Source organism: Haliaeetus leucocephalus, unplaced genomic scaffold, assembly GCF_000737465.1.
Source record: "Haliaeetus leucocephalus isolate CR32 unplaced genomic scaffold, Haliaeetus_leucocephalus-4.0 Scaffold751, whole genome shotgun sequence".
Lineage (NCBI taxonomy): Eukaryota > Metazoa > Chordata > Aves > Accipitriformes > Accipitridae > Haliaeetus > Haliaeetus leucocephalus.
The window spans coordinates 16,864,718-16,880,404 of NW_010973187.1; the positions used below are offsets into that span (position 1 = coordinate 16,864,718).

The 15,687-nt window shown below is 39.3% G+C and overlaps 1 long non-coding RNA gene across 1 annotated transcript in view; it reads right to left on the reverse strand.

Moving 5' to 3' along the window:
* Positions 1-7,516, reverse strand: part of LOC104840222 — an 86,301-nt gene extending 78,785 nt beyond the window's left edge. The window contains exon 1 of the long non-coding RNA XR_775237.1: positions 7,263-7,516. This is a non-coding gene — a long non-coding RNA (uncharacterized LOC104840222). The remainder of the gene's footprint in view (positions 1-7,262) is intronic.
* Positions 7,517-15,687: the final 8,171 nt, after the last annotated feature.

The window sequence follows — 15,687 nt, forward strand, 5'->3', positions numbered from 1 at the left end:
AGGGGAACTTCCAGCACTGGCATCTGCCTGCAGGGCAGGCAAGGAAAGAGGATCCTCTCTGGTCTGTTGAGAACTGTTAACTGACAAAGCCTACCAGTAATAAAATAGCCAGGAGCACATGTACTCAGCCAGATTTCTAAGGAAACCGAAATACTGAAAATGCCAGCTGATGGACTGCAATATGCAGGTCACACACATGAGGGCTCTGAAGGAGCTCTGATTAATTGGACATTGGGAGTCCCCAAGAAACTACCAACTTCTCTAAAAGCTCTTAAAGAAAACTCAGCTGTAGTGCAGTAAGGAGGAAAGTCTAATTAATGAACAGTTAATTAACATGCTAAGAACATATCCGTTTACACACACACACAAAAGTGGACTCCTATGCAGATCTGTAGTTAGACTTCTCTCATTTAACTTGATCATAAAATATGCTGAAAAGGATACAATGTAAGGTCACAGGTCTATTAAAGCATTAAGTGCATCAAAGCAGTTATCCTCAGTCCTTTCTTCCAACTAGTTATTATACAGCGTGGCTCAGAGAGAAAATGAAAGGCCCTGCATTTGGGAAAAAACAACTAACTACACATAGAAAGTGATGGGTTCTAAATTAGTTTTGCCTGATTAGGAAAGACCTTGAAGTCACTGTAGATAGCTTTATGAAAACACAATTTTCACAGGGGTTGATAAGAGGACCAGTGAAAAAGCAAACAAAATTTCAGGAGTAATTAGGAAGGGAACAGAGACCGTAATAGGAAGCAGCAGTGTGACACTGTGACACTGCATTCGTCTGCAGCATGCTCGTATCCTGAACTCTGCATGCTGTTTTGGTCCCTCCATCTTAGAAAGGACGTAACACACCAGTGTACAGAACAGCAAAGATGAGACTGAGGGAGCAGCTTGCACACAAGGAGAGATGAAATCAAGCAAGATTCCTCAGCCTGCAAAAGAAAGGACTGAAGAGAGATTGGATAGGGGTATACAGAAGCACTACAAGAACAAGAGACGGACCTATCACACAAACACTTTGAAACAAGAAGCCTTTTTCACAAGGTGAATACAGCTCTAGGACATCTGGGACAACAAAATGGGTTCACATTAGACAAATTCATGGAGGCAAACATGGAGTTGTGATACAGCTCAGGACTCCGTAACTGCAGGTTTCTGGAAGGATGCGTGACTATGCTGTGGGATGCAGAACTAGGTTCCCTCTTCTTGCACACTTCTGTAAGCTGCAGCTACAGGCTATCATCGGAAAAACGATTTTATGCTACAGGTCCTTTTGATCTGACCCAGTTTTCTTATTACTGCATTAGCTGTTTGCTATGTTAACATCAGAAATCAAGAGCAAGTAAGAGTTCTATTGCTACAGTAATTTCCTAATCATCTAAAACTAGTGTATATTTATGATTGTTGAGATTTATTCAACTGCTTAATTTCCCTTATTCAACACTGTTTTCTATAGACTGGTAATGCAGAGAGTGATAAACCAGTAACTTCCAACCAAGTTGCTTTTGAGAATAAAAACCCACAAAACGAAAAAAGCTATGCTGTGAACATAGGTCTGGCCCATTTAAACATTACAGCAATCATTCTCAATCATACAAACAGGTGAATCCCTTCCTTGCTGCATCCTTTTCAAAGGTGAAATTACAAATACGCAGCTGATGAAGAATGACACTATATCTTACATATGAAATTATCCATTCCTACAAAGATTTTTACAATGCTTCCACATTTACAAGTGTACCAAAACAACACAGTGAAATTACTACAAATTCAACTGTGCCACGTGCAAAATCAGGCATACCCACTTTTTGCTTTTGGCAGGACTTGGTGCAATTTCAGCTCTTCTTTCCACGGGTGTCTGTGCTGGGATCTGTTCCCAGCACTCTTCAATGAATTCATAAATGACATGAAAAGGGCTCAACAGTGAGATGACAACATCTGTTGATGATACTAAGTTATTCACAGTAGCAACGACAGTAAATGAGTAGGAAAAACTGAAAAAGGACTGCATGCATATTACTGACTGGACAATAAAATGCATCAGTGAAATTCAGCAGTGAAATTCATGCAGTATCTCAATGAAATTAAGTGTGAAGGAGGGGGTGGTCAAAGTCATCCTAACTTCATGTATAGGTCTACAGGCTCTGAACTGACTGAACACTTGGAGCAGGCTGAGGTCTAGAAAGCTATGATTGTCATGGAGATAGTACATAGGGATTAATTACTTCCATCTCTTCCAGTACAAGAAGTGGATTGTAAACCAAGTTCAGGTTCAAAACTTAACAAAATACAGTTCTTCACCCAACAGGCTGTTATGTTAGTTAAGCTGTGGAACCAGAAAGTATTATACTTCCTAATACTTCTCATGGCTTGAAAGGAAGATTTAACAAATTCCAAACACAAGTCCAGTACACATCGGGGGGGAAAAAAAAAAAAAAAAGACATCCAGCTCATTAAATCCCTGTACTACAGATGTCCAGAGATTGAATAGCATGTGGAAGGAGGATCCTATGTTCTCGTTCTGTTCCTGTGCTTCTCAGTTACCCACCTTTGGCTACTGCTGGAGACAAAAATACTGCTCTAGACGCGTGTACGAGAACAGCTGCTCTTCTAGTCTTACATTCATTACCTCTCTGTAAGTCATTTTATCTAGCACAGGTATAAGGTCCCAAAAAACTGTCAGATGTTAGCACCTCTTCCTTGCCTGTGACAAATATCCAAACATTCACTGTGAAAAGCAATTTAAAGTCACATTCCACCTCTCAACCAAATATGATTCTGTAATTCTGAAGTCTTTCTTTTATTTTTTAATACCAGGAAAAAGCAAAGATACCCAATTTAGCAAGAATCCAAATCACAAAGGGGGAGTTGTAAGTAGATTAATACAAGCAACTCTGCTGCTAAAAAAATATGTATATGTTTTATCAGTTATTTAATTGATTCCAAAGTGGGCTAAACTGGTCCTAGAGTGACAATAAAGTGGACTTATCTTTTTATTCTATTCTGGACTTTCTGCGTAATTTGTCAGGGAAAGTCCTCTGGACTACACTGAAAAAAGCATATCCAAAATGCACAGCAGTAATAGCTGGTGGGGATAAAGGGAAATTGTGACTAAGCGTAAGGTCTATCATCTAGAGAATTCTATTTGCAAAACCATTAAAATGGCGATGCTCATTTGATCCTGTCATGGTTTAACCCCAGCCAGCAACTAAGCATCACGCAGCCACTTTGTTCACTCCCCCCCATCCAGTGGGATGGGGGAGAGAATAGGGAAAAAGCGAAACTCATGGGTTGAGATAAAGACAGTTTAATAGGACAGAAAGGAAGGAAATAATTATAATGAATTATAATAATAACAGTAATAATAATTAAAATATGACAATAATAGTAATAAAAGAATTGGAATATATAAAAAGTGAGGCACAATGCAATCACTCACCACTTGCTAACCGATGCTCACCTACATCCCAAGTAGTGAACTGCCCCCCACAGCCAACTCCCCCCAGTTTACATACCAGGCATGACATCACATGGTATGGAATATTCCTTTGCCCAGTTTGGGTCAGCTGCCCTGGCTGTGTCCCCTCCCAACTTCTTGTGCCCCTCCAGCCTTCTTGCTGGCTGGGCATGAGAAGCTGAAAAATCCTTGACTTAGTATAAACACTACTCAGCAACAAGTGAAAACATCGGTGTTATCAGCATTATTCTCATACTAAATCCAAAACATAGCACAATACCAACTACTAGAAAGAAAATTGCCTTTTATCCCAGCCAAAACCAGGACAGATCCCCATAAACCATTCATCTACCCAAGTACAGCAAAATAGTTCTCTCACTTTGAAAGGGTGTTGTGATTGCTGTCACTGTAACTGCTCTTAGAACAGTGGCTAGTCACTCGGAAGGCTATGCACAATACAGTGGAGTACAAGGCATTTTACTGGAGTTTCACATTTTTATAGTGGTACTGACAGGCAAAAATAGTGTCCTGTATTGATGCATCTGGGAAACTACTACCACTTTTGGGCAGGTAACTCTCTTCTGATCTCCAAGGAGCCAGAGAGCAAAGAGACAGTTCCAAAAACCTTAAGATACACAACTTTAGACAGTGTCCCAGTGACTGATATTCCCAGAGATTTTTCTTCTTCTCTGGGAAGGTGAAAAACTTTTCTACAACATCTTAATGAGATGCTTGATGTATCTGCCCAGCCTGATATACCCTAAACCTCCAGAGATGTAGGGATCAGGTCTCCAAAACAAAGCCTAGGCAAAGGGGTCCATTCATTATTTAAGTTCCCTCTTCCACTAACTGGAAGGTGACTTGCTGCTTATTGCTCTTTCCCTAAATTTCCTCTACATTTTTACTCTAGGCTCCTCTTGCTAGAAGGAAAAACTCCCTTTGAAAAATCTCAACCTGAAAAATTACCTGGATTTCCAAGCAACAAGAGGAAAGTTATCTATTCTAGGCAACAGTCCTATTTACTTAACAAAATTAATGGATATTTTAATGACACTTTCCGATTACCACACTGTAATTGACTCTTTTGATACAGTTATTCTGATGGTATAGAAACAGGGGAAAAATGGAATCACAGTATCAAAATAATCTTTAAGAAAATTACCATATCACTATTTCCCTTTTTTTTTTTTTTCTCCTTTCAAAAGGACTTCACATTACTCCAACATGGAGCATAACATAAGTCTTCTGTTACAGAAAGAGGAGTACAAAGAAAGTTTTACTTTTTATGGGTGCATGTAGCACTAATTCTTAATAGCCAAGGCTACAAAAACAACTTCTATGTTGACATGTACTATATCACTTTAAGAAATTAAAATTATTGAACAAATCACTGCTCCTAAGTTTCTACTCCCCTTCAGTCCTGTAAAACTTCAGGGATGAAGATTATTAAAACATAAGCTACATACAGGACATTAGAAATCAATTCTGCCTGGCCATTATATTTTCTTTCTCACAGCACAGCTGCCTAAATTTAGCATGCATGTTTTTATTTCTCTTAGAAACTATGTTAACAAACTCCGTACCGCTCTCCTTTATCCTTGATACTGAACCACAGGCTTGTATATGAAGTCTAGAAAAATTGCCAGGGTCAAACATCCAAGCTGGGAAAAGGAAGACCATCAAGTGGGTTGTACCAGTAATCAAGTGCAACTCCACTTAGCATGAAAAGCTCTGGATTGGGAATGAAATATAGAGAAAAAAGCATAGATGACTTGCACATATAAATGCATGTAATTACGCACTTGAAGTGTCTAAAATGTGAAGATATCTAGGCTAAATTACTGGTCCAGGCTGAACCATCTATGGAAAGAAAGGTTCCTTTCCAGAGGTACCTTTTTAGAGGCAAGTCATCCACTTCAAGGGGGTCTGGAATAGGTACCTTCAGGGAGCTGTTCATCCTACCTGCTTTTCACCACCTGCTTCAGCAGTATCTGGAAATCTAAGTTTCCTGAAAAGAATCTCACCCACAGTATTTGAGATGAAACAGAAAAAGTGAGGTACTTGCATTTGTTTAGTATATTTTCTAGGGGTGTCCAAGATGAAACTTCTCCTCTGTGTACACTCTTGGGAATCCAGCACTACTTCACGTGATTGCTACTTAGCTATTACATTAGTCTTACACAAACACACACATATGCTCTTCCACAGCTATGCACTTCCATCTCTGAGAGTTGCTTATGCCTCTTGGAAAGCGAAAGATTTGGATCCGCACACACTGACTACCCTTACACTACTTGCACCGTGTCTCATTTTTGTATCATCTTCACTGTGCCCGGTGCAGGTACTTTACCAGCATACTCCTTTCACATGTGAAAACAGTATTTGTCTCAAAAAACATTTTCCTCAGCTCCATACTGAAAGGAACTGAACAGTCTGAAGAATTCCTTCAAAACAAAAATCAATTTGGCAGTTAAGCCATGGTGACAATGAACCAATGAACTGGAAATCAAGTATTAGGATTGAAAATTGCAGTTGTAGTCGGTACCTACAAGTATTAGCTTCTGAAATTCTGTAACAGCTGTAAAAGGTAACAGTTATTACTGGATAGGTTCTATTTGTATTACCTCAAATCACAAAGCTGCCATCCCACAATACTTATTTCTTCTTGGACCCACCGTATCTAAAAACAATGATCCTCTTGTGCTGTGGAAGGGATGGAATGTGAAATCCCATCCACATCCCAACAGAATCCCACAAACATTTTGGCAGTAAAAATTTATTATGTAAAGCCCAAATGGCATCCCAAATATTTCTACTTCAAAATATAGAAATCATTTTTTTCCTTAAAATAAGCTACACAAAAGCATCATGCCTAAAATTAACTATACAAAAGCATCAAGCTAGGTAACCAGACTTAACTGAACAGTTATTTGGACTATGGGAAGAATGTGAATGTGGCTTTCTCTATTTAACTTCATTGTCAAAAATGAGTAATATTTTTCTATTCAAATATATTTGAATGACTGGCAGAGAAGGAAGATATAATAAGCAGATATATCCAGTAATGTATTATACTTCAAGAAGAACTTTTCCAGTTATCTAGAGCCTACAGCTTTACCATAAACTTTTGTAACAATGTTTCAAACCTCCACAACTAAATTTGCTGGTTTTGTTATTCTTTGTTATTCTAACAGTTCTTTTGCTTACCTTTTGATTTCTCCACTATGCAATTTCAGCTCTGAATCTGGGAATGTGGTCTTCAAAATGGTTTTAGCTGCTGCTTCACCAAAGAAGCTAAACCTGATTATCAGTTCAGTTTCAACATCAACTTAATCACTGCATACCCTTTAAGCTATGGGATAAAGATCGATCCTTGATTCTGACTGTCATTTTGCAGTGAGCCCACTCCTACATTCCTTTTATATCTATCACTTCACTGAATGCCAAAGAAATCTCAGTGTACTTGGCATGAAGGCTGCACTTCCTATATTTATGCTCCCACTAATGTATGCTCCATTTTAGTCCCTACCAGCTTAAAATCATCTGTGGGGAAAGACAGCATAAAGTACAAAACAGTTCATGCAACTGTTTTACTGATAAGAAATATTGTTCACCCACATTGCCTTTCCATCATCATCTTTCTCCTGGATTTTCTGTTTAAACATACCCAAAAAATTAACACAGAAAGATCCATGGTAATTTTCTTAAGTGAATAGTATACAGTCATATTAGGATTGTTGCTCCTACTCAAACTTTCAGTACCTCCAGAAAATAAATCAGTACTTTTTAATCGTACTACCTTAACTTTGCTGGCAGAAACACATTTGATTCTTCAAGGCAGATGAAAATGAAGTGCTCTCTCCAGGCAAGAATTCCTTCTATCTGGCATACTAACACTTCAACCTTTTTAATTATTCCACAGGTGGTTGCCTTGGAAACTGCCAAGTAGCTCTTGGATTTGAGGGATCCAGCATGAGAAAGTAACAAGCCTTTGTAGCCACGGCATTCGGATCTGCATTGGCTGCAGCAGCAGGGTAACAGAACTGTTGTGAAAACCTGAAAGAGATGGTTAAAATTAGGAGAGATTAATTATATTGCTCAATTCTTCAAAAGTAAAATACAATGAATGTTGATAGCCCCTGAACAGTGGATACAAACTAGGCTTCAAGAAGCATTGCTTGTGTAGTTTTCCAGCACAGCACAGAATTTCACCTTCGGGAGGACAGCACTAAAATGTTGATGCCAAAGGAGCTCACGAGTTCAGTTTTCAAGATCAAGCAATATGAGACTTTCCTCAGCTTCAATAGAGACCTTCCTAAGTGTCTGGTCAACTGCCTGAAATTCAGTGCTATTGTTTTTCTTTGAATAAAAATAGAGTAACTATAAATAGCTCTCATCATGAATGCTGAATCACTGCATTTTGTATCATACAGCAAATTGCTTCAAACTTCATTTAACTGCAAAACTAGGAAAGTTTTGTTTGCTTAAAACACAATTAAAAGCCTACCAAAGCACCTAATTTTGCATTCATATAGCTTGTCTAAAAGTACATAACATTTTCCTTTCCCTTTTTCATTATTTCAAAAGCTGACCATGTGTACGTTGGAAAAAAACAACCCCACCCCAAAAAACCCCACCCCAAAACCAAACCAAACCCTAATTATATTTTCTGTCACTGACCAAAGTATGAATTTCAATTTTTCAAAAATCTTTTTTCTTTCTCATGTTCACTTTGTTAGCAAAAAATAGATTAACAGTAAGCCGTAGAAAAATAATTTTCACTAAAACTGTCAGTCATGCAAATGGTCACTCCTGCACCCAGAGGCTGACTCATGAAAGATAGGAAGGATCTATTAATATGTCCAAGCTAACAATGATTTCTCAATGCCTCACTCATATACAAGTATTTTGATTACTAACAAATTGCCTGGCAGGACCTCAAGGAAGACAGCACCACGGAGGTGGATTTGCCTGCACCTTTTCATAACGAGACACCTAAAAGCCACAAGAATATGTTTGTTAATTCTAGACCTGAGTTTTACTAGAACAACCTAGAGGAAATACTTATTTATTTCACAGAAAAAAAAATTAAAGTGAAGTAATAGAAATGAAAGGGTTCATGAACAATCTCCCCAGTGCCTACTCTGTCCTTCCAGGGCAGGTCCTCTCCTTCAGGCTTGCTCTCAGCCTAGCAACTCAGTACATTTTTGACTTGAAGGGAACACGACATACCCTGCTTTGGTCCCCAGGGAAAAAAACTGCTTATGTGTCTAACCCAACCCTTTCCACAGTCCTCCCTTCTAGCACTCTGCTCCTGATAGGCACTTCCAAAGTCACAGCAAACCTCAGAACCACCTAAAACTAATCTTTTAACTTACTGCATAACCACCAAATTGCACTGCCGCCTTCCCCCTTTCTTGCCTTCTTTTATCACTTGCTTGACTGAAAATTGGAATAGGAAACAATTTTCCATCTCTCCCTTCTTCCCTTCCTCATCCAAACCCACCAAGGTCAAAGCATGTTTAAGCAGTCCTACATAGGTTGCCTCCTTCCTGGTGGGTTCTGTAGTTTCTCCTTGTTTCCTCCTGCGCATCCTTTTCAGTCACATAACTTGCCCCTTTATGAGCAAGGTTTCTAAAAGATGAGCTGACAAGAACAGGCATTTTCTTTCCCTCGTTCCCCAGCAGTTCCACAAGCGACACCTGTTTAATCATTTCTAGATACAGCTTAGGATGAACACGAGTTTTCTCAACTCCCTTGTCCCACCAGCCCATGGTACACTGCCATCTATACCTCCACCCTCTAGGAGAGGCAACGTGCCTCCCTTTCAGTCCATCAGGTTTGTTTTGGTTTGCATCTGATGGGGCATCTCCCTGCAGAACTGGCATGCCAAAATACTGTGGAGTATTGAGAGCATTTTATGTTTTCCTCCTCTTCACAATTAGATATGATCTTCTGCATGTCCTGTTAATGCAGGAGAAAACCCTTCTCTTTCCCAGTTCTCTCAAGCATCTCTGACAGACTGAGCCTCCAAAGCCTCAAAATGACCCTTTTATCACAAACGGCTATGCTTCTTTTGAGGAAAAGTAGATTTCTCCTCCCTGCCTCAGGTATCAACACCACCTTCAAGCACATCTCACTCTGTACCTGCGACCTCATTTTGTTGCTTCTCATAAGGCAGACAGAACTTTATCTACAATGTCAACTCAGAGTGTTAATCTATCATTGTTCCAGCCCAAACCTGGTACATGACCAACTGCCCAGTGTTAGTCCTTTTAAACCACTAGGATGTTTCCAAAAACAGGGCATCCAGTTCTCAACAGGCACTAATGCCTCCCATTTTCATTTGCCTTCATGTCAGGATGATACTGCTCTGAGAATATTTCAAAAGTTGTGTTGCAAGGCTTCTTCTACCTTGATTTAAATCCTACATCCTTCTAAAAGCATCTCTCAATAAGATGACTTTTAGAGTCATCACCTGTAGTAGGTGATGGAGCTACTGCAGCTTTTCCCTATCCTTATCATCCCATAGCAAGTAAATAATTTCAACGGCTGTAAGAGAGGTCTTGCTAGCTTTTTTTTTTTTAATGTATTTTGTAAACCTTTGTAAGATGTATATATGTTAAACATACTCACTTTAACACATACTCTTCAAATATTTTGTTTCTGTGAGCAACCCCACCCGTGCAGTGTGTTATGCTCAGCATGTTCCTCCTGCTCAAGCTTCTTAATCCCAGTCCAGTCTCTGCCTATCTAGTGATCTGACTCCGTTCTTGGGTTCCCGAACCGTCTTGCTGCTCCCTATAGATAAAGGTTATGCATCGAAGCCATGAGATGAATCCAATGCCTGACTTTGATTTCTTTTAGGTTCTATAACATACATTCCTCTCAGGTGCTACAAAGATACCTGGATCAACAAGGAGCTACACTAGCTAAATTTCTGGCCAACCCTTTGAGGAAAGAGATGTCACACTCTGCAGCTCTTTTCTAGACTTGAGGGAATGTTTCTGTGCTACTGTCTCTTCAAAATATAAATAAAATAAAATGTTCTGTCTCAGTCTTCAGAGGACATATGTCTTTGCTCACTTCCAGCTTCAGCCCCCGAGCCCAGGGCTGCCTTCAGATTCACATCTTGTCTCTGACACCACCGTTACAAGACCCTGAGTCACCAAGTGCTTGGAGAAGCTGCCTGCACTTCTTCAGAACAAGCATCATCAAAACACTAAAAGCACTGTAAGCTCCAGAGCTTGGTGTTATTAGAAAAATACATAAAACATGGAACTCTTAAACAGTAACACTAAAGCAAGATGAATAGAAGACTTTTAAGTAACTCCCTAGTCCACTATGGTTTCGGGTTTTTTCCAAGCTTGTTCTCAATCCATTAACAATCTAATTTTGCATAATCCCTATGCATTCCTAAAGGAAAGTCTTTGTTTCCATGTTTGAGCATTTACTGAGAATGTTTGTTTTCTCCTCCTCAGTCTCCATTCCTGACACAGGCTCCTTTCTGACCAGTCTCTACCCCATCCTCTGTGAAAAGCTGCCCCACAGAAATACGCTCAGATGCTCTCAGGGAACGCAGAATCTCCCTCCTACCAGAAATTTGCACCTGATGGCTAATACAGCAACCAGGAGAGCACAACAGGGAACCTTCCTCCCATTGTAGTCAGCAAAGATACAAGTAATTCAAACACCATTCATGATGCATCCTACACTGGGGTTTTCAAAAAGGACCAAGGAAAGTCAGATTGCCAAAACCTTAATTAACAAGATCCGACTTCTTAATTCCCTTTTTCCTCTGTTGAAATTCTTGTTTAGTTTATGTCAGTAAGATTATGTTCAAGCTACAACCATGCTTCCTAGTGCAAAGTTCTTTGTTCTGTTCTTGGTTTCACCCACAGCTGAGTTAAGAGGTTTGGAAAACCTAATGACCATTAATTTTAAAATTGTAGCTTCTCTAGCTACAATTTCTCTTAAAAAAAAAAAAGTCTTCAAAATTTGGTATGCACCAGACTGATACACAGCCACAACCACATTCCTTAGTGAACTAGAAAGCTGATGTTTTCTTGATAATTGTACTTTCAGCATCTGAATGAGGCACACAGACAGCTTTCACCAAGTACAAGACTTCCATTTAATTTAATGCTTTGAATGTTTTTAAAATACATATATTGTAGATCATATATATAGAAGAGCAGAGAGGCACTGTAGTGAGAGTGAGCCTCACTGCCATCTTGGGAAAAGTTAAAGCCTCCCACTGGCTCCAAAGGCAGTTGAGTAAGGTTCCAGAAGCAATTCACCATTTGAGATTCTTTCTTAAAATTAAATTATCTATTTCAGCACTGTTTACTGATCTTCCCTTCTTATATCCTTCATTTTCTACCTGAAAAGAAGTTAAATAGTATTTTAGCAAGATATGTCAAACCTGGATACCTTTTTTGAGGAAGCTTGTCAATAATTTTGTGTGTGGTTTACTATTTGAAATATAATAAGGGGAAAATAGCAGCAATCTTCCGAAAACTTTTATGGCTGGCAAGAATTCCATCTTTTCACACAGAAAGAAAAAACTCGTATGTTGTGAAGAAAATTATTTGCTCTTTACCATGGTGGTTTTTCAAGGTTTACTTCCAAGTATTTGGTAAATAGAAAGGCATAAAGGCATCTTTCTCTCACATTATTTTGAAGCACAAACATCAGATTAGACTGCAAAGACTTCTTTAAATTATTCCACCTCCAGTGATGATCATCACAACTTTGCTATTTTACAGCTTTACCAAGCTAATACATACCTGCACAATGAGTACTGAAACAAAGATGAAAAAGAACAGGAAAGACACCTTTTTCTGTCTTCAATAAAAACCTGAAGTGAGAGTTTTAAATGAGAAATATGGGAATTGCCCCTATAAATATCACAGGGGGACAGAAAATTTTCACCCAAGCAAGTTTTTCACAGCTTCATCCAAAAAAATATACAAAATACATGTAAAAAGAACAATCAGGGCATAAGACACTTTGTCTGGGACATGACTGCTCAAAAACACACAGGCCAACCAGCAACCATACAAAGGGAAATGAGAAGACAGGTAACAAAGCTGGGAGACTCAGTCAAGTAGAAACAAAGACAACTGAAGAAAAGGTGCAGCAGTAAAACATCCTTAGGAAAACTGTGGCTTGGCAGCTTTGAGGAGCCTCATTTAAGATAGCTCAAAATCAGATGGTCACTTTGAAGAAGTCTGAGTTGAATGTACACTGGCAATCGGTCAAATCTCAAGTGAAGTGGTTTCCTCACTCTCAGCCTAAGTGGTGGCAACAGCTCTGACAAACTGGGCTGTTAGGAGCTCCTACGCGAAAATGGAAGCATAAAGAACAGAGTCCTCTTGCAAAACAAAACAGGCCTCTACACTGTGTTCATCAGTTCCCATGTATAAAATAAGATCTGTACCAGCTAGAACCTGTGAAGATGATCTCTTGATGAAATAATACACAATCGGATTATGCAAAAACCAAATCCATCACAAAAGAAGAGGGAATACTTTTTAGATTTAAGTAAATGTAGGTTTTGCACTGTGCTGTCAGAAGAGACATGGAATCAGCATGCTGAATGGTAAGAAATTGCGACTATATGCTTCATCCATTCAGCACTGGTGCCTAAACAATACTGGAATCTTTTGGGAAGAAAATACAGCACAATTTTATATAACAACTTTCATTATAGCAAGAGTCACTGGTAAACTTAAATGCAAACAAAAAAATGTATTTTGACAGCACTAGGGGAAAAAAAAAAAAAAAATCAATCAACACTTTCAGCAGTATCTAGAAGAGATTTTTTTTCCTTATGTAGGGAACAACATCTGTATGTGATGCCCCAGAAGTCTGGTATATATTCTGACTTTCTAGTTCATAGCTTCACATGCATGCACAGGGACAAACTTCAGTGTTTTGTGGTGACAGCATAGGTTTGGAGCCATTCCCTTGCCCAGAGTGGATAATCTTGTATTGCTGGGCTTGACTTGTTCCTGGGATCTCACTCTTCAGAGCTCCATCTCTTTCCTTCTGTATCTCAGAAAACCACACCTTCCCTCACACTAGAGGAAGCATAGACAACTAGTATAATGTACAATTCTCTGATTTGTGAAGGTCAATGATGTTCTTTTACTAAAAAGCATGATACAGTATTCAAAACATGAGAGCTGACACAGAGACTTCCTACCAAATGCTCTCAGAAGAGAAACAATCATACAGCAGAGAAAAAAAAAAAACAAAAAAAACACGCACACACACAAAAACCCCACATTTCCTTTACCATGAAGTTCGCCTGGTTTAGTATTAGATATCGTTCAACAGCTAGGTCTTAAAACATCCCACTACCTAATAAATATCAATTTGTATCTTTAAGATTGAGCGGGTTTTCTGAAAAAATGTTTACTAAACGCAGTCCTCACATACTGGGCATTTCCACTTTCAACATGCTAACAGTGAGACTAATTTGCTTCCTATTAAGCCCATGTAAGTCTGAAGTCTTTCTCCCTTGGCTATTAGTTGCCAATTACTACAACACAGATACTAAAAATTTATCAACAAAATAAATGTTAATACCTTGACAATACTTGCTTCTGAACAACTTTTACTGCATCAAGTAACTGCATTTTTTTACTCCAGCGTTCTGATGTACACCTGGTTGTGAAGTCATGATGTTAACACCATGAGGCCCAACCTACAGACACAGAGACGCGCTGTGGGCTGCACAGCAACACGAGCCACCATTAGAACATGATTATTTCTAGCAGAAAATGGCCAAGAACCAACAGCTGAAAGCAACTCCACAGTTTCACCATCTGTTGTTGGGACAGCCAACCTCATCCATTTCTCATCCCTGACTGTTCATTCCCATCCCTGTTCCACCTCCTCGTTTGTAACATCACCCTTCATGCAGCTGTGCTATGAACTAGATCTTGGTACTGACCCTGGACAAATCTGATTTTGCTTTGCTGGTTCTGCAGTGGGTTCACTGTACAGCTGTAGGAAGATCAGGCCAGGACCATGGGCCAGCACTCCAGCCACGCCAGCTGGCATCAAAGCAGGAACAAGCAACTGGGGGAAGCTGACTGCTTCTTTCAGCAGTTCTGCCAGTTTATGCCAGCTTAGAATTCCCATGAAACTACAGAAAACTAGAAACTAGACATATTCAAGTTAGACATGCACTAAAACACAATGAAAAAGAAGAAAGCATAGACCGTTTAACCAACAGAACAAATTACTAAGAGAGATGTTGAAATCTTCATTTCTGAGTAACATCAAAATAAGACAGCCTGCCTTTCTGAAAAAGATTTTCAACAAAAGCCTGTTAATTTTTCAGTCAAACATGAGCTACTGAGCTCAAAACAGGGAGTAACAGTTACACGTAATGACCTGCAATACCCTAAATGTCAGACTAAATTATCTAACAGTTCCTTCTGCCTTGTATCTTTGAAACATATATACATTTTAGTTCTCTCCCTGGTTGTGTCAGATCAGCATGCTTTAACAGTTGGAAGCAACAGAGTCAAATTTAATGATATCCCTGCTTGGAACACGTCCAGGGGTTGAATCCGTTTTCCTCATGTAGAAACAAGAAGCTCTAACATTTGATCTGGAATTCATACCTCGTTAGAAGGGAAGCAGCAGAAGTCTCACTTGTTCCTGCTACCAAGCTGGTGGTGAGGGAGAAGGAGCCATGCTGTGCTAGAACTGGTTACTGACCTCGTCAAAACTCTCAGCTGTGAACGCAGTGAATGATTAATTTTGCCTGCCACAAGCAGACAGCCTCAGTAAGTAGGAATCTTCACATTCAGAAGCACTAAGTAGGAGGGTCGAATTAGAAATCTTGGCTTTCAGCATCTTTCTTTGTGCTTCAGTATGCTACGGGTGAAGGAAGATGCTTCCTCTCTGCCTCAGTAACTGTATAGTATTTCATCCTTTGCAAAAAAAAAAAAAATCTATACATTTACAAGACGTGCAGCACTTGGCAGCATTTCACAACTGCTGAGTGACTAAGATGAGCTCATTTAACACAATTTTGAAATAAATGTATTATTTTATGTATCTAAGCCTATACATTTTGCAAGGCAATGAAAGAAGAAGAGGAAGAAATGATACAGTGCATGGCCTGAAGAGTGTGGCCTGCTGCCAGTGCCCACACATACTTATTCTCTCTTTTTCAGCCTCTGTCATATACACACGCCCCC